At 38.5% G+C, this 22,903-nt stretch overlaps 1 protein-coding gene across 11 annotated transcripts in view; it reads left to right on the top strand.

Moving 5' to 3' along the window:
- Positions 1-22,903, top strand: part of mfsd8l1 (major facilitator superfamily domain containing 8-like 1) — a 304,788-nt gene that overhangs the window by 76,157 nt on the left and 205,728 nt on the right. Inside the window, exon 19 of one of the 11 annotated variants that reach the window (XR_015067938.1) lies at positions 14,092-14,201. The exons of the other annotated variants lie outside the window; for them this stretch is intronic. The gene's annotated coding sequence lies outside the window, so the exon portion shown is untranslated. The remainder of the gene's footprint in view (positions 1-14,091; positions 14,202-22,903) is intronic. 11 annotated transcript variants of the gene reach the window in all.

Below are 22,903 nucleotides of genomic sequence, written 5' to 3' on the forward strand. Positions count from 1 at the left end.
AAAAGGTATCTTATCACATCCTTTGACTATATATGGATGTTAACACGTGTGCAGGAAACTCGAAATGGCTGCTTCTTTTATCTGTCAGGAAGAATGGTTAATGTTACATTTTCACTGTATGCTCATCACGCATGCTCATATTGAAACATGATGGATGGTGTGATTTAGCACGTCATCGCAATCCATCTTGAAGGCTAGATCATGAACAGATTGGGAGCTCGACGACCATTTATAATTCACCTTGAGATGAATGCAATGACAGTGGGATAGCGGTACACCTTGATGATATTAGTGCTCATTGTAGCACGTGGCTTAATGGCTACTTGAACAGGATATTGACCCAAGCAGAGCATTCCTGCACGGCTTTATGATTCCTATCAGAACGAAGGAAGCTCCAGAACCTGCTGAGAGTGATACTTTAGCTATCCATTCTTAGTCATTCATCACTGAGGCGAGTCGTGAGATTCATATATCCATTAGGCAAAGATAGATTCACAGTCCCCCTGTGACCATTTAAGTAAGCAAGAAGGACCAGGAGAGGTCACCACTTGAAATAGCCTTGAACCTACCTTGAGATCTCAATACCTTTATTTTAGGTCTGCAGCAAATTATTGTTGACAGAAAATTGTGGCCTTATTTGTTTTTCAAACTTGAGGCGTTTGTTTGACGACTCCCTTTGGGTCTCTCCCCAAATGATGGACGATAGCAGCTTATTGGAAACACAATAGGTAGGCCAACTATTCAGTTTTCATATTTATGATCTGATAAAATAAAAAGTGGGAGAACTCATACTGACTCTTAGTTTGAAGACATTAAGATACCATTTCGCAGCTTTACCAGTGTGAAGCGTGGCATATGAACATTGTTGCTCATATTCTCATAGAAAGGGATAATAAGATGACTCTTTACAAACTCATTGAGAGTTCCAGCCCAAAACAAACATCAAATATAGCCCCTCCAAAGTCACAATAACAAATATTAACAATTTTACCCTCGCAGAGACACGTTTTTTTTCTGACCACAAACCAATTACGTTTCACAATGATAGATTGGTTACGGAATTTCCTCCAGTGGCGTCAAGTTTTTGATCAATGCTAAGATTTGTACCCCTTCAGGCTAATCGCTTTGTAACCACCAAAAGCAAGACTCAATTTGCAGCAGACTCAACCTCAAAGGCTGGAGGTACTAGATCCTAAATTGCTCAGTGGTCTTTCTTTCAGCCGAGGCGCTGCCAGATTCAAGGATGTCTGCCGACCATCTCAATTAATTCTTTTGGAATGCCAGCGTTCATTAAGCTGTGAGCAGAAGAGGCACTTTAACAGCTAAAAGTGAGTAATGAACCTCTGAAACCTGCTCATACGGTATCAAAGAAAGCCATTTCATCTCGCCTCAATCAACATTGTGAAATGGAGTACAGGGAACTAGTGGACTCTTGGGGGCTGGTGTAGAGGGAATCATCTTTCGGGATCTAGTTAGGTAGTAGCAAAACTAAAGAGGTAGTTCTAATCCTTACGAGGACTAGGGATACCACTTAGCCTGTCCCCATTAGGAGCGAGGAGATTGAGATTGTGCAACAGTACAACTATTTGGAAGTACAATTGAACAATGGATTGGAGCACTAACAAGGATGCTGTTTACGAGAAGGAATTGAGCAGACTGTATTTCCCAAGGAAGCACAGATCGTTCTCAATATGTGCAGCAAGATGTTGGCAATGTTGCAGCAGCCTATACAATCAATATTATTGAAAGTACAATATTCTGGAAGCATACAATGCATAATGGATCGATAAGATCCTCCGATTTCTCATTTAGAGGCTTGTTTTCTATTCACTGTACATCAAACACAGAGAAATGACACACCTCAAAGATGAGTGTGTCAGTTGGTGTGAAAGTGTCTGTTCTCAGCTGCTTCCTTTCCTCTGATCCTTTATTGGCATGGGTAGCAAGCAGCAGGAAACCTTCACCCCAATTTGCCATTCTTTGTCAGAACTTGCCCCGGTGACACACACAGACACCCACCATAATCTTTCTGCAGAGGTGTAAAAAAAGGTGAAATGCAAAGTGTGAAGATTAACACCTGAGACTCACTTCTCCTTTGGATTTGAAGTAATTATTGCTGTCACAATGACTTTGACACACATCTAATTATTGTACGAGGGTAAGCTTAAATTTCTCTATGAATTTTGGACAAGGTCATGTCTTGCTTCAGCAGTTCTGTCTAAAAGCATTTTGCTATCACACATATAGAGGCAAAGTTTGAAAGCAGTGTGAAAATAGCCATCTTCTTTCGCATGAAAAATAAGTCCATATATTTTCTCCAATCAACTTCATCCCTTATTCAGCGTTTGAAGATTGGATGATGGATTTAGTGTTTGTTAGACAGCTCGAAATTTTATTAAGCAAATTATTTTTTTTATGGAAGTCTGGGTTACACCTCCCATGGCTTAATGTCCTCCCTTGTAACCAAGGTTGATTTAACAACTGGGAATGTTGGACTTGGATTTCATTTGAGATTTGTTCCCTTCTGTCATTAATATGCTCTTTACTTTACAAGCACTTACACTCGTGTTTTTCATGACCACCTGATTAAAGTCTCATTTTTATTGTGACAATCTATCAAGGCATAAGAAATTCATATCCATGTCATTTCCCATATTACGAAGAACATTGTCACATTTTTGTCAGTGTAATCCACCAAGTTTAAAATCAAGATTGTGTACTTTATCCGGCCATAAATTCAGCTAAGACACCCCGTGAAGTGGATTCATTTTGTTGATGGATGATGGTAGGGAAAGCTCGGGAGGGAATTTGGAAGTGGATTTTGTCTATTATTTTGTTTCCTGGGTCCTGACTGTTGCTGGCATGGTCAATCCGTGCTCCCGCTTATTGGTGAGGGCAAGCCAGAACCCTGGAATGGGTAGTATAAGTGTTAATATGAGGGCTTGATGCCATCTGGACAGTGATGGTGTGATGATGGGCTTAATTCTCTGTACGCCTTCAGATGGATAGGAGGATGTCCACAGTTCTCCCGCTGTGGTGGCGGCACCAAAACCCCGGTAATCAAAATGAATGCTTTTCAGTTCTTTGCAGAACCACCCTTGGTTCTTTCTTGCAGACCAGAAAATGAAAAAATAAAAAAGAGTGAGAGAGGGAGAGAATAGATTTTCATTATAATTCAAGAGTCTTCTTTCTCACACACAAAGCCACTTGGCTATCAGCCATTTCCTGACATCCAGGTCCAACATAGTCACCTGCCAAGCGCCAAGAGCTGCTAAAATGAGTTTCTGGCACACAATGTGCATCACTAAAGTTGGACTGTTTTTGTGAAGTTCAGGAGATACCAGTTTCGGAGTTTCCAGCGCTACTCACAGCAAATAAAAGAAAAAATCAGACTGACGAGCATAATGTATTATTGCAAACACTGGTACAGAAAGAACCTACTGCTACTCAAAACAGAAAAATGTGCTGAGTGACAGGCTCTTTGTACTCTACTACTGCAAACAATGTCAATACACTTTCAGGGTGAGACAGAAAATCCCTGGTCAAATAATACAAATCGCCTTTTTCTGATTTTGTATCATAGGTAAGTTTCCACTACCCAAACCCAACATTCTTCTCTTAAATAATATTCATTGCCTATTTTGATAAATTAATAAACCAGAAAATTATTTGTGCACAAAATATTCTCATATAGTCCATATTCAACAACTCTAAGAGAAGAAATAAGTTTTGGAATGTGGCATATCAGCGTTCTAAATCAAGCAGTTAACCGCTTTTGCGGCGAAACAGCAATTTACTCAACAGGCTTTATTTTAACAGTCGCTGATTATATCTCTGATCATACCCTTCTCAATTAAATGTGTGTTACTGATTAGCCAACAGCAAGCTGCCAACCAGCCGGTTCCTACATTAGATACAGATGTATTTGTTAGAAAATTCCTTTAAGGTTCAATTAAGCATATGTATGCTTATGATGTTATCAGTTCACAACTTATAAGAACAAGTTGGAACCAAATTTAACTGCAATTTGGATTTTATTTTATTTTTTTTACAATAGCTTAATGAAGCCTGTAGGCTATTATACATATGAATATTGTGAGCCTTCTCTTTTTACCAACCCTATTTTGATGACTTAAGCCCTAAAATATAATAAAATGTAGAGCATTATGAAGCAAATCTAACACTACTTGAATTGCATAGCATTAAATTAAATCAGTGTAATTTAACTTTCAGCAGCAGAGGTGTCATCCTCATCCTTAAAGAAAAAGAACTCATCTTCATGGACGAGTCTGTGCTGAGGTGTCTTGTTGGTGACTTGCTGCAATTATCAATGAAGCATGTCATCCAAAACATACTGTAAAATCCTGTGAATAATACACACCCCAGTATAATACATCCCACCAAAATCACCCTTCAAAATATTTTCTTTCTCTGTACTTGTATGTAATATGATCCCGTGATTTGCTTGCATCCTTTATTACACTGGTAAACTCTCTTTACATGGTTGTATGAGAGTATGTCTGCATTTTGTCAAATTTTCTGGCCTTTTCCTTTCTCATGTCTTTGAAAGTTTTTTTGTTTATTTTTTTGGGATCGTCTCGGTTTACTTTTATCAATGTAGAAGAAGGCTTCTTGCGCTGATCGATTTTTCACAGGGGCTCGAATGCTTTTGGTCTAAAAGGAATCAATGGAAGTGTAAAAAACCTCGCCTCTCTACTCCTCTGACTCTTTCTCATTTCTTAGTGACACAGTGAAGCCCAGACTCCATTCAGGCATCTTTTGTAATTGCCTCATTTGATAAAATTGAGCAATTAGCCCTATTCTTTGCCAGCTCTTCAATGATGATCAAGCTGACAAGTTTTCCGATGCAAGACTAAGCTACATTGTTACTATTCTGCCCCCATTGTGGTCATAGTCCAGCAGATGCACTGTGTGACTCAATATCCAATCTCACACATCGGAAAAATGACTTTGTGCACTAACAGTGCTAATGAGAAAATTACATATTTAATATGGCTAATTTTTAATATGGCTCATTTTTGCAACCATAACGTCTTAAAATTAAATAGATTTTATTTTCACCTATTTTGTTTCTCAACATTTTTCCATCCAAAATATTGAGGATAGTAATATTCTGAATTAAATTTATGATAGAATACTAACAACAGTTTGATTGGGCAGAGTCAAATAATTACTTTGTTTAACCAGTCAACCAATGGCTGCCAGGCTAATATAGGCTGCTTCCCAAACAATCTGGAGGCAGAGGCCAGTTCTCTACAACACACATGAATATAAAGTTACTCTAGCCAAAGCTGTGACATACTTACAAAGATAATTTTACATTCTATTGTGTACTTTTTGATATAAAGGCAGAGGGAATTGATTGGGCACCAGTAAGTCTCGCTCTCCATTGTACATCAATCCCTTGCAGAGTTCAGTAGCGCCTTGACCTTTCAACTGTGTTCTAATTGCTTTCATGTCCTGGGGTAGACTGTATCCACAAAACAACCTGACATCTTTCTATGAACTCACCACTGGGATATTGTCTCGGCTGCCCATCACCTGGGATCTTGGCTCCCCCCAATGATCCCCTCCTGCTGTTCACCCGCTAAATGAACGAAGCAGGTCGGGCTCAGCACTGCCATGGTTCTTTCTGCTCAAGCATCTGGCTCTTTTCACATGTCACCCATGTTGGCTCAAATGTGGGGCCCCCATACCAGACTTCCATCTTAGAGGTCAGTGAGTTGGGTGGTGGTTATCAGGAAAGACATGTCAGACCACATCAGCTCCGCATGGGCATCTATAAAAGCAGCTGAAATCGTTCCCGGCAAGCAGGCTTGGAAGAGCCAAGCTGGAATTTCGGCCCAATAAAATGATTCTAAACGCTTCACTGCACACACTGTATTTTTTGGGCTGTGATGGTGCTACTGGTTAGAGAGTAATCTCAGTCTCAGAGAAATTGGTTTAGTTTGGGGCAGAATTGGTTGACTAAGTGATAAGATTAAGAATACAATTCGATACATTACAATAAGCATAAAATCACTTGAGTTTATTAAATTTACAGTTGTTTACAAAGGATTAATATTATATTCCACCAAGGGATTTCAGCATCCAACCACTAGACGAGTTATGCCTTAACCTGCTGTCCAATAATAATTTATTTTGTTGCAACGCTAGAGATGGTGCACTTTTTGCAAAGTGTGTGTGTAATGTGTGTGCGTGTGTGTTTTTAACAGTCTGTCAAATAGCTGTGATCGGTGAAACGTGAAACTGTCAAGGATGGGTCAAAGCTGAGGAGTCACAGGGTGCAAACACAGATGGATTTTTGTATTAAAAAAAAGGGGCGGGGGTGAGGGGGACAACATTGAATGGAATGTTTATTATGTATTATCAAATACACTGAATTGTATTCTTGAAGCCCCATGAATGCTATAGACACCCCATATGCGAACATAAAAAAAAACATCCTATAGCCACTGATGAATGAAGATGCTTTAAAAAAAAAAAAAAAAAAAGGAAAAGTAAAGGGAGATATTAATGGAGGCTGAGAGAATGATCATGACAGAATCTTCAAATTCGCACTTGCAACAATGCAGAAATTAATTTTTGGATGAATTGTTGCTAGCTAAAAGCTCTTGGAATCTCTCTGCCAGGCATCATTAACACATGTGGAGTGCCACTGCTACAGCTGCAGGCCAGCAGCAGCTCCACCATTGTGTCCTGGGAGGAAAAATGAGGGGGGAATTTTAACACCTGCCTCGTAACTTGTCAGGGTGAAGCTTTGGCTCCGATTCATGGTGGGGTCAGCTTGTCTGCTAATCTGCTAATATGGTGGGTATAATTGCAATTGAATGGTCGGCGGTGCGGTGTATCCAGGGGAAACAGTTGTTTCTCCCCATTGCCAATGTTGTGGTACCCAATCAGAGGTAATCACCGCCGTCAGACTGATCAGCTTAATGCAATTGGATGGGCTTTAATTCACACATCTGTCTACAGCACAGGTGCATGTGTGCGTACATCTCTGGCTTGTAATTCCCTCTTATAAAGATTCCCTTCCAGTTTTCACACGTGTGACTGTCTAAAATGAATTCCAAGGTTGATTTATAGTCTTTCAAACACAGCACGTGAAGAGGAAAAGAATACAACCTAGCAACTAAGTATTGACATAAAGAAAGGTTTCCATGTGCATCGAAACTTACAATTTCTGCTAAAGTGGTGTGAAAGTGTATTGTGTTAGCACACATGCAATGCAGTGAGCCAACATCATGAATCAGGTGTTGGCAACAGCAAAGACAAGCAGGTTGAGATTCAGAGCGTCGGACACGCAGGCTAGACATGAGTCTGTTGATTTTGGGAGCAAAGAAGAAGCATAGTAAGGGAAGAATCCATTTTCTCCCTTCACATTGTGCTGTCAAAATTCCCTGTCACTTTTCCCCCCCCTTCCTCATATACTTGTGAGAAGTCAAAGATTTGCTTTTACATTGAAGCACAAATTGTTCATGATTTAAAAAGAAACAGGGAAATTATTTAAATCCAAAGTAATTTCTCTCTCCTGTTTTATGACCTGATATATTCACTTCTAGCAAATTATGAGATCTTTCACGCACTTAGAGTTTAACTAGAAGCTAGATAACGCCTAAGCCGCCCCCCCCCCGCGCGTCTCGCTCTCTGGTCACATTCGGTCTCAACCCTGCGTGCCCGTCCGTCTCCATTTCTGTGTGTTCTTACAGAGTTCCATACGGCATCAACATCGGTAACACAAGCCCTTTTGCCTACGAGAGTGACAGTGTAATTTACATAGATAATACACTTTGACCAAGGTGCTCTGGCAACTTGCACTATTTGATTTACTGTTCAACTTACTGTTTGGATTTACAGCAGCACTTACTCAGAAGGGGTCTTTACTTCTACGCAGATTAAGTTTGCAGGTCATTCATTACAATAAAACAAAAGAGGTTGGCAGGTAGGTAGGGAGTAAACTTCCTACAGTATTTTGCCATGCATATAGCACTTATGGTCATAAATAATAATTGCCATGAGATTTTTTTTTCGAAGGCCAATGTTTGTATAACAATTGTCTCACAATGTAATTGTCTAACTTAACATGCAGCTCCCTACGGCAAAAGAAAGTACTCGGTTTATCATACATGGCGTTGGGCTACTGCACAGCAACTGAGGGGAAATTAAATTAAATCCACTCTTGTGACAATTTCAGTACAAATCCACTCAAGTTATTGAAAACCTCAGTGTTTGGATGAATAACACCCCCGAGAGTTCACTTCTTTGCCCCTAAATAATGTTTCTCCATATTCCATTTGGTGATTAAATTCATCACGGGACTTCTGTCCTTTCTTTGGGCACTGAGGACTGTTAAACCTGACTTTATCATTCTGCTCAGGTTTCCAATTGGAAGAATTGCATGGAGTGATTTTGAAAAGGTTTGTTTGTAGTTGTTTTCCTTTTTTTTGGCTGCATATTTAAATTGACCTAGTTTAGTAGTTTTTTTTTAATCCTATCTCACCCCTTCATAGAATTGAATGCATGTCTGAATCATAAGTGGATGCATAATTATTAATTGTGAATCTATAAATGTAAAGTAACATTATATGGATGTGTGTAACAAATTACAATATAAATAAAATATGTCTGTCGCGTTGTGTACTTGTTTACCTGCATTCCGGGTGAACTTATGCACACGTTCTCGGTTTTCAATTAATATCAGTTGCTATTGGAACACTTGAACGTAAATGGATAACTGGATTAAATCAAGCAATTTAAGCAATGAACTGGAATTCGGCATTAGGACGTCCTGTATATATATTGTATATTATATTCAGCCTCAGAGCTTTTTTGTTTTCTTTTGCTTGAGTGTAACTTGAGTCAGTTTTCCAATTTAACGACCAAGGTCACAGTTTGGGCTGTACAGTAATTCTTTGTTGCAACTTTATTTTCCTTTATGCCAATTACCTTCTCTCCATAAATATACATGAAATGGCATAGACTCAATAACGCTACCCTAAACGTTTATCTGTTTTATTTGCTGCATATGGAATTACATTCAGTTGTGAATTAAGGCAAATTACTTGGGTGAAAAAAAAAAACAGTTTTAACTATTTTAACCCAGCCACTTAATTATAATCACCAAGCTACAGGGTTCTTTTTCTCCTTTGAATAATTATGACACGGATGGCTCCTGCACTATGTATTCGTATGCATGAGACTGCCGAAATGAAAATATTGGGGAAAAAAAAGACATGTATGCATGTGTTAGAAAGTCAAAAATAGAAAGCTGAAGGGCTTATCCAATCATTGTAGAGGTTAGTAGAAGTTGCTTTCTAGGATGCGACAATCAGCTCCCCGTGCACAAACCCCCACTGGCCACCTCTTGTCACAGGTGAAGGAGTTGCGGAATAATTACCTCTGTAGCGCCAATCCTTCCCGTTTTCGCCCCACTACCTGCTGAAAGCGTTTCAGACATTCATTTCCATGTTCATTTCAGTCTGACCCAGGAGGAAACACCTGTCGCTGTTTCAAGCTTCTGTTTGTCCCTGTAACTTTGCCATTCCCCACTTGATAGTTGAGTCACTTCAAAGGTAATTACACCTTAACCGTTTAGTTTGATACGATGTGAAGACACCTGAATGCAAATGAAATAAAGGCAGTCTAGTGGAAGACAGCCAGGTTGGGAGCTTTATTTTGTTTTCCCCACTCATTTCACTTTCAAAGTCAACAGTGTTGACAACAGCCTGTGTACATATATATATGGCTAGTTTTTGAAAAGTCTGGTCCAGTTCCATCGTCAAACGCTGACTCGCTTCGAAAGTCATTATTTTCTTCCCTTTCCAACCAATCGCCGGATTTCACTACTTACATTATTACAGGTTGACTGTAGAGATAAAAGCAACTTGATTGAGATTTGTGCCATCATTTTTAAGTGAATGTATTTTGAGTGATGGAAAATATCCCTTCCGGCGGCTGAAAACATGAAAACACAGCAATTCAATTAAGACCCCTTTGTACCATTAAAAAGCATCATCCTCAAATAAAATGTTCCCAATAAACTGGCAGAATGTCAATGCAACATGATACAGTTTAATCGACCCCAATTATGCTGCCTTAGTAAAATTAATCAGCATATATTGTGCCACACGAATCAAATCAGACGCCTCCTTCTGACCTTAGTGTAAGTTTGTTCCTAACAGAATCGTCGTCATACAGCTAATGTCAATGAATAACATGAACGATAAAAAGACGATCAAAATGTTTTTCTCCATCAAATAAAAATGAGAACGTAAAAGTACAGTGTTTGGTTTTAAAGATCTAACTACTAACCACAAACATCTATTATATCCGTTAATGTGCCTCGCAACATAATAGGCAACTACAAACTTTGGCCTTGTCTTCTTCTGTCATTCCATCATTCCCTTGCTTGGGAACAACCCCAGTATGGGGGCCCTATTTTGATGACAGACCAAAGGGCAAGTCAAGTTTCCCACTGATCCTGAAGGACAAAAGCCAGTCATAATAAGTCAAGGCTGATCCGTGGACCCCAGGCCCCACCGCCAAGGAAGACAAAGAACTGAATTCTCCTCACAAAGGCAAGTTATTACAGCCAAGAGCCTCACATTGCTTCAATGTCAATCAAACAAGCCAGTTAGAGAAGTGAGCCAGGACTGTTTTTCTTCTCTTAATTTGAGGAAATCAAAGGTATTCCTTCTTTCACTCTCCCCTGCCTACTGCCAAAACATTCTCTTGCATTCCGCTTTTATACATTCTCATTACCTCCACTTGCTCTGTCCTCTCTAGTTACAGACGAGTCTTTCATCCACATGTCCAAGGAATAGAGTGATAGGATCGAGAGGACGAGTGGAGAAAGAAGCTCTGTTGCCCTTTACCTTACCTGTCCAATACCACACCCTGGCCCTCTAATAACCCGTAATTATGTATGGGCCCTCTTGAGACTGTTGCCTTGCCCTCCAAGACTTTTTAAAAATGTTTGTCTTTAAATAGACACTTTCAACAATTACCGGTACTTTCAAATGTTCAAACAGTATAAAAGTTAAATCAATACTCTCCTTAATTTCTCACAGAGTGACACTATGGGTAATTGTTCTGCAAAATTCAATTTTCCGCAATAGAACTCAGTGGTCCGAAACATTGGAGGGAATTAAGTTATCAGCTGTGATTCTGTCTTTGCAATAGTATGGTTAAGCAAATGCATATGAAACAATGTTTAAGCTTATACAAATTGTGATTTCTCCCCATCTGCTCAAAGGTCTGAAAGAAAAAAAATCCTTAGTTGGCTTCCTAATGTCGTTCTTGGGTTTATGGAGGCTTATTTACTGTTAGCTCTAGTGCTTCCCAAGTGCTCACTAATCTTGCCGCTTTGGATTTCTTGGTGAACTGCAGCTCTGACACTCAAGCACTTTTAGCCTGACAAAAAGGAATTAGCTAGATATGATGTAAGACTCTCATAAAATTGTAACATTAATCCATGTGTTAGATATGCAGTGATCCCTCACTACTTCGCGGTTTGTTTATCGCGGCTTCACTGCATCGCGGATTTTTTCCAGGCAAAAAAATTGTTGTTTTGATAAGAGTTCTAAAAACATATTTGCAGTGTTGTACTTCATTATAAAACAAATAACTTTGACTTTGACAAAATACGTATAGCGCTGCTATGGTAACTTGTGACCACTAGAGGTGCCTGTTTAACCAACGTTAACGACGGAACATCGCATCTACATATGTTACACACACGCGTGCACACACACACATATATTTATATTTTCAATATTTATACAATATTTTCTGTATGCTATTTTTACTATTTATGTATTATTTACATGTTTAAAACTATTATTTAGTGTTCTAATAATAACATATGCAATTAAATGGTTTCATATACCTACATTTATTGACACACAAAAAATGTACAGATGAGAGGGTGACCCTACTTCGCGGATTTCACTTATCGCGGGGTGGTTTTGGAACCAGTTATCCACAATAAACGAGGGATTACTGTATTCCCACTGCTGTCAGACTTTACAACATGCGTGGCACCTGATCATGTGGTTCATCTCTACCGCTACTTGTGGCGCTTGTCTTTGTCCTCGTCTTATTTATCCATTTTTACATTTTTACATTTGGCACTTCTATTCTATTCTATTCTATTCTATTCTATTCTTGCACTCTTGTACGCTGCTGTGACAAGTAAATTTCCCCGCTGTGGGATGAATAAAGTTCTATTATCATCATCATCATCATACCTTTCCATTGTAATACTAATCAAGTCTTGCCCTTTTTGTCTTGGAAGCCAGTTTTGGTCTTTGAGCAGATGCTCATCTGCACCCGCAGTGATATCTGAGTTCAGAGTGGGATCCCCTAGAGTCAGAGTCTTTCCCAGGAGCATGCATTCCCATCGGGTAAGGGTAATTAGGCCAGGTGAATAGGCCACCGGCCTGTTTACAGTGGAGTCTTGTTCCCTTCTGTCGCAGAGCCCATTGTTGGGAAAAATGGGATAAAAGAGGAAACATTATGTCAGGAAATGAAACAGTGACTGGGACTTTATTAGAGGCACCGTAATTGCATATAATTGGAAAATCCACTTAAAAAAGGCAAAATGTATGAAGCGCAAGATGCAAGAATAATGTTTTTTTTTTTTTTTTTACTTGTATCTTGCATGAACAAGACCTGTTTTGAATCTGTGCAGATTTCAAAACCATCAAAGCATTCTGGAGTGACATTGGCTGCCCGATGTTAGAAAACACACAGCTAAAAAAAAAAAAACACCTAATAATGACAAAGAAAAAAAACCCAACTAGACCATAAGGACTTGGAGAATAGCAACAATTTAGACACCATTAAAAAAAAAACCCTCAATGATTTTGACCAAATAGACCAAACATTGGAGGAGTTACTTTTCACTGGCCATTTTCTGCCTGTTCTATCCTCTACTGTTCCATCCAAGCCTATAGCTACGCTCTTCCGGACTGTTTTTCTCTGGTGCATGGAGCTGCTACAGGCAAGATAAGACTGGTTTCCCCGAGTTAGGGCTTAGCATAATCCCTCTTCCTTCATTGGGAAAAAAAAAGAAAAAAACATTGCAGGAGCTAATCAACACATGACTGAAGTAGAGAGGAAGTGATGGAGAAAGAAGACAGGAGTGAAGGAGGTGTGAGAGTCCGGTTAAACCAATATAGAAATGTCTTTTGCAAAGTAAGACTTCTAACAAATATTTGACTAAATTTCACCGAACTGGAAATAACAAAGAAACAGTCCAATGCATCAGGAGAGCAGAAAACGGTTTTGCATACCAGACGATCGGAGTGAAAGCTAATCCTTTAACAAGAGGTCTGGGGAAACCCAAGCCCAATACCCAGAGGCCTGACATGCCTAAAACTGGCATCCCAACTTTCAGTGGCAGGGTTCAGACAATGCAAGCTGGGAGCTGGTGCCCCAGAATTAGCCAGAGCACAACAGTTCAAAGATGGGATACAGACAGAGCTGCAGCCTGTGCAGCGCCACATGACATAGGATGCTGTTAAAAAGCTGATAAAACAGCTTATGTGGGATGGATGCTTTGAATGAATGCATGCTTTGCTAAGGGATTGAAGGAATGCATTAGAATTCCATTATCCTCATGCAGGTAAAACTGGAAAGATGACAAATGCATGGTGCATGATACACTGCATTCCAAATTCTAATGATACATATTGGGTGCATTATAAGTCACCATTGTAGCATTTTACATCACTGTCAATTTTATTCTTCTCATTTATTGTTTTACTATGTCAGGTCTCATGGCTGTGCACCTTTCATTGTGTCTTTTTGGAGGCGGGGTTTGGGAAGGGTTTTCCTCTTGCAGGATTGGTGGAACGGGTGTTACTGGGGCCAAGTGCAAACAATTATCATCAGTGTAGTATTTAAGCTAGTCCCAGGCTCTACCTTGTTGCCAAATCATCACACTCCACCATGAGTTTGTGCAGCCAAACAGTTTTATAGTCTTTCCGCCAAGAGCTTTTGTTTGTCTGACTCTGCCTTGTTCCCTGCATTCCTGAGACTATTTATGTCCTGATCCTTGGTTGCCAGGAAGGTGTCCAGCTCTTTGAGAAGCAAATCTGTCCCCTTCTACTAGTTGGATTCTCGTGACCTGGAACTGCTTTGGATCACTGCAATCATCACCATTATTGGTTCAATAGGTACCTTTTCTGTCAACCTGTCTCAGTTACTGTGCCCTCCACAACTCACTGCCATCACATCTAGCAATTTATCAAAGCAAGACTATGTATTTCCCCCCCCCCCAAAAAAGTTGAGGTTGGCTTTGGCTATCTGCTAGCGTTCCATATTCTCAAGTGGCCCCTTTGCAAAAGTATTTGCCCACCCTTGGCATCAGAAAAGACAAAAGTCCCTGAAGAAAATCATGAATGCATCTTAAATTTGCATGAAAATCAGCTCATTTAATGTATTTTTATGTCTGGTGTGTCAACGAGGCACGCTAAAGGAACATGCTGCAACTGCATTCCAAGACAGTGTAACTTGTACGTAGAAATCGTTTGGGGGCAAAAAAAATAAGCTTCAGGTAACTTCAGCTGCTAGAGTTCAGATTCAGAGGCCATATTCTGACATTTGCAGAAAATGTTTTAAGCTGGTGCAAAGGGTAAAACTAAGAAAGAACCCAGTGGCTGTTTTGAGTTACTTTCACCCATTGTTTAAAACATTTGACTGTGATTTTAATCCTAACTGCTTTCACCATCTACACACACAAAAAAAATACTGACTACCTGATAAATAATACAGTGAAACTTTAAGTTGGGAACATAGTTTTGTTTTTTTACATCCTGAAAGTTTTATGAACCCTTTATTGTCATATGCCACGACAGCCTGTGGCTGAGTCCTCACCTTTATATGGTCGTTAATATAATCATTCTTTGACCTTACAACAGTCACTGCATACTGTGCTCTACACAGTACAGTACCTCAAAATGAGCTATTGTAGATACCTACATCACATCTGTGATTACCCAACTATGGCAGACCTCAATTGACCTAACTGTTATTGGTAGTGCACACCTGAACCATTAAATCCATACAGAACACTACTGAGAAAAGCTTTTCTACAAAACCATTATATAGTATAGTTTTTCTTCTTCTGAAAGCATCCCAAAAAGTCAACTAAATCATCTTGACCTTGGCAGCGATATGTTAACCTCATATGGATTTGAGGTTAGTCGCAGCTCACAGGAATAATGATCTGGAAGATTCCCTGGAGGATTTATATTTTTACACAGAAGGCTGTTTTCTTCTTGATAATTATAAATCAAACAGCTGGTGCCCACTAACGTGAGGAAATGCAAATAAAATGATTATTACTTGGCTTGATTTCAGTAAAAAACCTCTCAAAAAGATAAAATATAAATATGAGGTAAAACAGTATTATCCCAACTTTTCAGTATTGGATAACTGATTTCCATTAAATTCCAAATGAGGGGTGGTACCTTTACAACTTGTTTTCATCGTTTGCCAGTTCTAACCATGCATAAGACAAGAGGGTAATAGATAGATATTGCTTGTCAATTTTTAATCAAACATTTTAGCTGAAGATTGTTCGGCTTTGAAATAGTTTGGCGCTCTCATAAATTCTGTTACAGTTTAAAAGCTGCAACCACATCTACAACAAGAAATCTGTGGCCACTGAGGGGATGTTTTGATGGACTGGATCACTGCATGGAAGAAAAAAAAGAAAAACCTACGAACTGCCATTCATGTTCTAAAGAAAACAGTGGCTCATTTTCAAATGTTGGGCACAGTGCCAATCTAAACTAATACCTCAACACGTGCACATAGAACATCCACCTGGTGTGGGAGGAATAAAAACTCAAATATCATCTAACTGCTCGGGTGCTCTCTAATTAACATCCATAGTACAATAAGTGAGGCTGAGTTAGTAAATTAGCAAATATGTTCTGAGATGACCACTTTATTCATAAATAATCATGAGGGTCATGCTGGGTTTGAATGCTGACTACTCCATTCACTGCTAAAACTGAGAATTTGCCCTCTTTGGGATTTTTTTTTTATCCTGCAGAATTGCTGAAGGAATCATGAGGCGTTCCTCGGCTAATAACTACTTCTAATTTTATGCAAAAAATGGAAACATGGCCCACTTATGCTGTGATTTGTCACTTTATGCATGATGTTCACTGGGAGAATGTTAAGTACAGTAAGTGCGGTAATTACTAGGGCAGTTGTCAAAGGGTCTTCTTTGCATTGCGTATGATTAATAGTCACATCTAAGTGAACAATTGTTTGAGAAACCCCAGGAATCTAAAAGGTTGCAGTAATCCTTATTTAAAATGTTCTCCGGTATCTCTGGGATTAGAACCCATCATAATCACATGGGAATAATCATTATAGATTAATGTAGGATTTTCACATTACGGCAACATATTCCACAATAAAATTAACTTTTCAACCCATGGACCTACAGTATGGAGCTTTTTGGTTCGCTTCCAGTTCAGGATTTAGACATTTTAACTCTTGGGTATTTGGAAGTAAAGCGAATCAAGTTTTAGTCAACATACATCATGTTTATTTGTGGCCTGCATTATTTTATTTAGATAGACTGTGTATACACTCCTCAAGGCTAACTACTGACACGGCATACAATCTCAATCCCTTGCAAAGGATAATGTTCGAAGCATTATCCAAGTCAGGGAAAATTATTGCAAAAGCTCGTTTTTTTTTATCACCCATTTGGAATTTAAGTAAAGATTATAACAAGGATCAAGTTGACAAGACTTGCTTTCACAGGCCACGTAAAATGTTGTGGCAGACTGGATCTGGCCCCCAGGCCTTGGCTTTGACACAGGCGCTTTGGTCTTTAATTATTGTGACTTAAAAATGCATTTCTCCTTCGTGTCCTTTTTAATTCAGAAAAAGATTCCTGATGACATTTTATCACGTCTTAACTAAAAGGCTAAATTATGCATATGCTCATTATTTTTATGCAGAATCGAAACAAGGGAGCTTTTATCTTTAACTTTTCTTTTTTTCCCCTTCTTTCTCTACTTACTCTCATTTTCAGCATTATTACAGGGACTAAATCCACTATCAGAGGGCTTAAGTGATTAATGGGTTGGGGACGTCTTATGTTGAGATAGAGATGGAGATGGCAGGATTTAATTCACAAATTCTCTGATGAAGGGAATTAAAATAAAAATATGCTGACATGTCAGTAAAAGCATACAGCAGGGGGGTATGGTTAAGATACAGCTAAGACTTAATTGGTAGGGAAATTAATACAGTATTTAAGATAGCAGCTTTCACTGATTGAAATAATCAGTTTTGATCCTATGCCAATCCACATAACTCAAGTTTAAAAAAAAAACATGTAAATACTTGTGGGGTGGATGATTATTTGTTCCCCGTAAAGAAAAAGACAGACATCCATCTTAAGTTGGATTTTTTTTTCAGTGTAAAAAGTAGTTTCAGTGTCAATCATTTCAGCCCTCTCCCGCCACTGTCAGTTTAATTACAATCTCATTTTAAATCACACTGTAAATGCAGCAGTATGTGGGCTATGCATTTTTAATGTTTTCTTTTTTTTGTCCTTGCTGCTTATATGATAAACATTAGACATGAATCATTTTTCAACCCCTTCTATGTATGTACATGTCAAGCTTTGAACCATGGCAAACGTGCCCGAGATCATATTTTAGCAAACACAAATATACAAATACAATTAGTACATAAATTGCACATTCCTTTGATTTGTACAGTCACAAGATGCCACACAGCTGGCAGATTTTATGCGACTGATGCATTTGGCTCCATCTGCCACATTATTTGCTCCAGCTATTGATTTTTCTTTCATGATATGGAGATTCATTCACAAAGAAGTAGCTATCTTATCCCTAATTGCTTTTTAACCTTGGGAAATAAGCATGCCCAGGAAGTCAAGTAACTGAATACAGTCTTGGTCGAAATTGTTGGACTGGCATACATTTGCATAGTTTTGAGTGGTCCCTCAGGGGATTCCTGTAGCCTCCGAGGCTTTTTTGCTTGTGCGTCCTTGTGAGCATCTGTGTTTGTGTGCGTGAGCGTACACTTGTCTGTGTGTTCACGTCCTGCTTTAAACCCTCACTTAACCAGGTAAGATAGCTGAGAACCAATTCTCATTTTAAATGATGACTGGTAGCCACTCTCCGAATCAATACACTGTAGATGAAAAATGTAATCGCCTTACGGTGCAATTGTTGCACGATAGTTTGAGTTTGAGTAGGAAATTATGAACATCCTACTCATTTCTTTTTTGTTCTGTATTTCCTCCTGCTGCTTCACCTGGGTTCTTACCTTGGCTACCAAAATGAATTACTCCATGCAACCATGATTTCCACAATAATTTCTCACAATGGTTATATTTAATACAAATTACATCAACCCTAAAATTTTGAATAATAATAATCATAATGATCATAATTATTACTTACATATTATTGATCTGCAAGTGAATATAATGATGATTACTATTATTATTGTTAATTTGCAGTGATATGATTCCCGGTAGTTACTTTTATAATGAAGGGGTGATCATTTAGAAGAATTACGTTTAAATTTCAGATGTGTTCTTAATGAACTGAAAAAAGAGGTAATAATAGAAGAGGAAAAAAACTTGATTTTTGTCAGAAGGACAATCAGAAATATGGCACAGTATCTTTGTGAATATGGAGAGGATTTGTGGATGTGTGTACCTGGGGCCTTGTCCAGGTAGGTGAAGAAATACATGGAAGCAAGCTGCCAAGGTGAGAGAATGAAACTGAGCCTGGCCACCTGTCCCTGACATCCATCTCCCAATGTACACAACCCCGCCCACCCGACCACCATTTACATGTGATTGATGAAAGCGCAAAAGCCAAGCTTGTGCATTTAAGCCTGACAGGCCAAGAACAATGACCAGTGAAGGATGAATGGACAAAATTCAGACCTGCTGTTTCAACATAGCAAAGTCAGACCAACATAAAGATATAAGCAAATTGAGCAATGACACATCTCAACTATTTTTTACTGTATCCTCATTACGAATGTCTCCCTGGAATTGTCAATGTTGGCAAATGTGGCTACAACTAACAATGAATTTCATGACAGTGTTAATGTTTTGATGCAAAGTATCTGATTCCTTTTCCTACATTTGTATTCTAATGTGGTCCAAATAGTTAATTGTCTCTTGCTATTGAGGTGTGCCATCTATAGTCTCAAAATGTCATGGAAATGAGTGGTGTAGTTGGAGTGTAATTCTGAACACACCAGCCAAGCAACAAGCAACAAGCATGAAAATGATGCTGCATACCTTCTGGCTTGGTGGCGGTAATGAGAGAAAACACGTAGGCTATAATCAGACACAACTATATCGTATGTGGTGGTATCATAGAATCACAAATGAAAAGCCCGGCTTCCTTTGACAGCACGTATTGCTAGGAAAAAGTGAGACTATTTGTTTTTGCAACAGAAATCACATTTTTTTTCTATTTTTTGTCTGAGGAAGACGCACTTCTGTCAACTATGAGTCATGATGGTTTGTGTTTTCTTTCCCACACCTCCATTCCGTGTTTGAAGGGCCTTGTTGACATGAAATGAGGTGAATCTGAGCTGGACCAAAGAGAATACCTTGTCTAGTTCTAGAACAACATGTGGTTGAAGCTACTTTCAAAACTTGGCAGACTTGGCATGAAAATGGGCTTCTCCTCATTCAGCCATCTGAGTTTATGCTTCACTGAGACCTGTGAAAATAAAGAGCCTCTTTGGCAGCGGTGAAGCGATGCCGCACAACATGCACACTTTGGGTATCGTCATAGAAAATTGTCCTTCACAGAGTAAAACACCGTTTTAAGATTTTTGGGAGTGGGGCATCAGTCGATGCTGCTTATTGGTCAAATAAAATGTCTACTTTTGTAAACTGGTGGAACTGTAATTTAACATTACAGGTACTGCAGCAGTGACATAAAATATTGATTTGTTTACTTGGTTTTTGGTGTTGTTTTAGAATGTCAAATTTCATAAATGTAAATGATATGACTAGAATTAAAGATGATTTAAATTAAACCTGATTTAAATTAAAGTAATTATTCCACACGTAAGTAAAATGTAAATAGGGAAAATGCAAACATGACAAACATCTTTGATCCTTTGTATAGTCTGCCTTTGCTTAGTCAGGTAATCCAATAATACACCACAACAGATTCAAATAAATGATTCTGAAGTCTCGCTTCCGCTCTTTTAAGGACGAGTAGGGGTTAATTTACTAAGTGTCCATGTCTCCCTGTCAAAATAAATGAATTAAAGAAAAGAAAATATCGATTGAAATGTGATTTAGGTGAAAGGTCATAAAGAACTATTGAAAATTTTATGGAAAATGTCAAATGCAAATTGCTTTACCAGTCTAAAAAAATCCACTTGTATTGTCGAGTGATCTCATATTGACCTGACCTTAAAAATTCAAGCAAAATGTGCTCTGAGTTATTTACATTGCGTTCTATTATTTTTGTGCAAGGCATAAATAAATTTATATCGTTAAAGATGATCAAAACCAGACATATTTGTTTCATGTTTTGAAACATTGATTTTGTTGTGCACTCTCCAAAGAATCTAATCTTCTTTCTTTTTTTACTCCAAGGATAGACAGTTTATGTAGTGTGATGTCTACAAGGGAGATGAAGATGCGGAACGAGTGATATCTTTGAAATGTGGGTGGAGGGTGCACCATCTCCTTAATTTTTCATCCTATTGGAAAAATGTAAAACATTTAAACAAGTAATGAAAGGAGTAAGAAAGGGATAATGTTTCTTTTTTTAGTATGGATCAGAAAATACACCCCAAATTTAAAATAAAACGTAATAATAATAATAATAATAATAATAATAATAATGATAAATCATTAGATTTCAAATAATTGGGATTTGGCATCGACCTGATGTTGAACTCTCGATCCCAGCTTTTCTTCTGCCTCATTATTTACAAAGTTTTTGGCCAGCAGAATACATGTATACTACTTCACATATCGTCCAAACCTAAACTGACACACAGTCACATACACCAACATACATAAACACACATCCATTATTAACCCCGACACTTGTCTTCAGCATCATGCGAGTGGACAGATGCCTCATTATAGCCCACCTGTGTTCCTGAGTCCCTCTGAACAATAGCACATCTTGGACATGCGCTGTATGCAGGCCTCTTTTTGCGTGAAAGAAATCAAGTGAGCAGAAAGATAAGAGAAAAACATTTTCTCCCTTTTTGCATTTTCATGTCTGGCTTTGGGGAGTAAATTTGATGCACTGATAGATGTTTGTATTCTGGTGAAAATGGCTTTAATATCGCAGTAGAATCAAATCATATAGTATGCTCAGCAGATTTTCTGATGATCACAAGACTGAATAAACTAAAATCAAAAGGTGGAAGTGGAATATGCATCTTCAGTTGCACAAAATGTAGCAGTTGAAACGGGAGACCTCATTTCTCCCAAAATGTGCAAACCTGAAAGCAGAAGGTTGACTGGCAAGCTGCAGTCCCGTTACATGCCACTTCTTATTATGTTTGTAAATGTACATTGCTATTTGTATTTGAAACATAGTTTCATTCATCTGTCCGCCCACCTGTCCATTTTTTTATCATGTGAGTGAGTTGGAGGCTAACCTAGCTGACATTGAGCGAGATGCGAGGAACATCCTGGCCTGGCCGCCAGCCATATCACAGAAACATTGGTCGACCAGCATCTCAAAATTGATTGTGCCTTGACCTTAGGGATTACACTAGCATAGAAACACCCTCTGACCAGGAATATAGAAAAATAACTACACATTAAGATGTGATCCAATCACCATGAGGGGATTTTTCCCTGTTATGTGCAGTCCTTTTCAAAGCAAAACAGACTTTCAATCAAATGATGAAATTTCGACAGCTGTCTTAGCTCAGCAAGACACCTACTGTTACGTATGATGCAGCTCGGGCTTCCAATATGAATAGTTCAAAACTGGAGTAAAGCACCATTAGTCATAATGATCCATAGTTATCTTGATTCAGTCATGCTTGGCTTACAGCAGGCTTCTGAAAACAATCCTTGTTGCTTATTTATGCTTGAAGTAGGTCAGTTCTAATTCGATTTTTGAGCACAGTCATTAACGTACACTTGGAACTTGCTGAACAGACAAATTGAAACAAGATTATTCTTGCAGGACACATTAATTCTCTCCTAAAAAATATAAGCGTAAATGCTTGAAAATAACTGTGTTTGGTCTATTACACAGTCAAGAATAAAGAAAACTGATTAGAAAAGAAGAAAGTTCCTGCTGCTGCTGCCTATTCTGCAATTTTTACGTTTTAATCCATTTAATGTGAGTTTTCTGGTTTCCCAAAAGTCTTGTACGACCTCAGGGTCGAAACTGCATAATACACTTTTAAACTCGTATTGCACTTCATGTTTCTATCGTGTGGACTGGATGTTTAGATGGCTGTTTACCTCCCAAGGTGATTTTTTTTTCTAATGTAGCTTACCTTTTGTTGAGGTTGAATAATGAGACTTTTTGTTTGAATAAGATACCTGACAAACAACACATTACAAAAAGAAATGAAAACAGTGCTGAATTAAGCATAAAATAAGCTAAAAAAAAAGAAAATTAATTTAGAATAAAAAAAAGTGAAAATAAAAAAAAGCCCAAAACAATTTTCACCTTAATATGCTCACCACCTGCGGGAAGTGCTGGAGAGAGTCAAGTGCAGCGTGACCTTGCAATCCAATCCTCAACTGCAGAGGTTAGCTTTAGGGATGTGAAACATTTTATCTCTTTAGTAAAGAACGTGTGCAAGTGTGTGAGTGGTTCCGGCGAGGCATAGTTGGAATCAC

This window comes from Syngnathus leptorhynchus, chromosome 13 (genome assembly GCF_054491065.1).
Source record: "Syngnathus leptorhynchus isolate UIUO chromosome 13, UIUO_Slep, whole genome shotgun sequence".
In the NCBI taxonomy this organism is placed as follows: Eukaryota; Metazoa; Chordata; class Actinopteri; order Syngnathiformes; family Syngnathidae; genus Syngnathus; species Syngnathus leptorhynchus.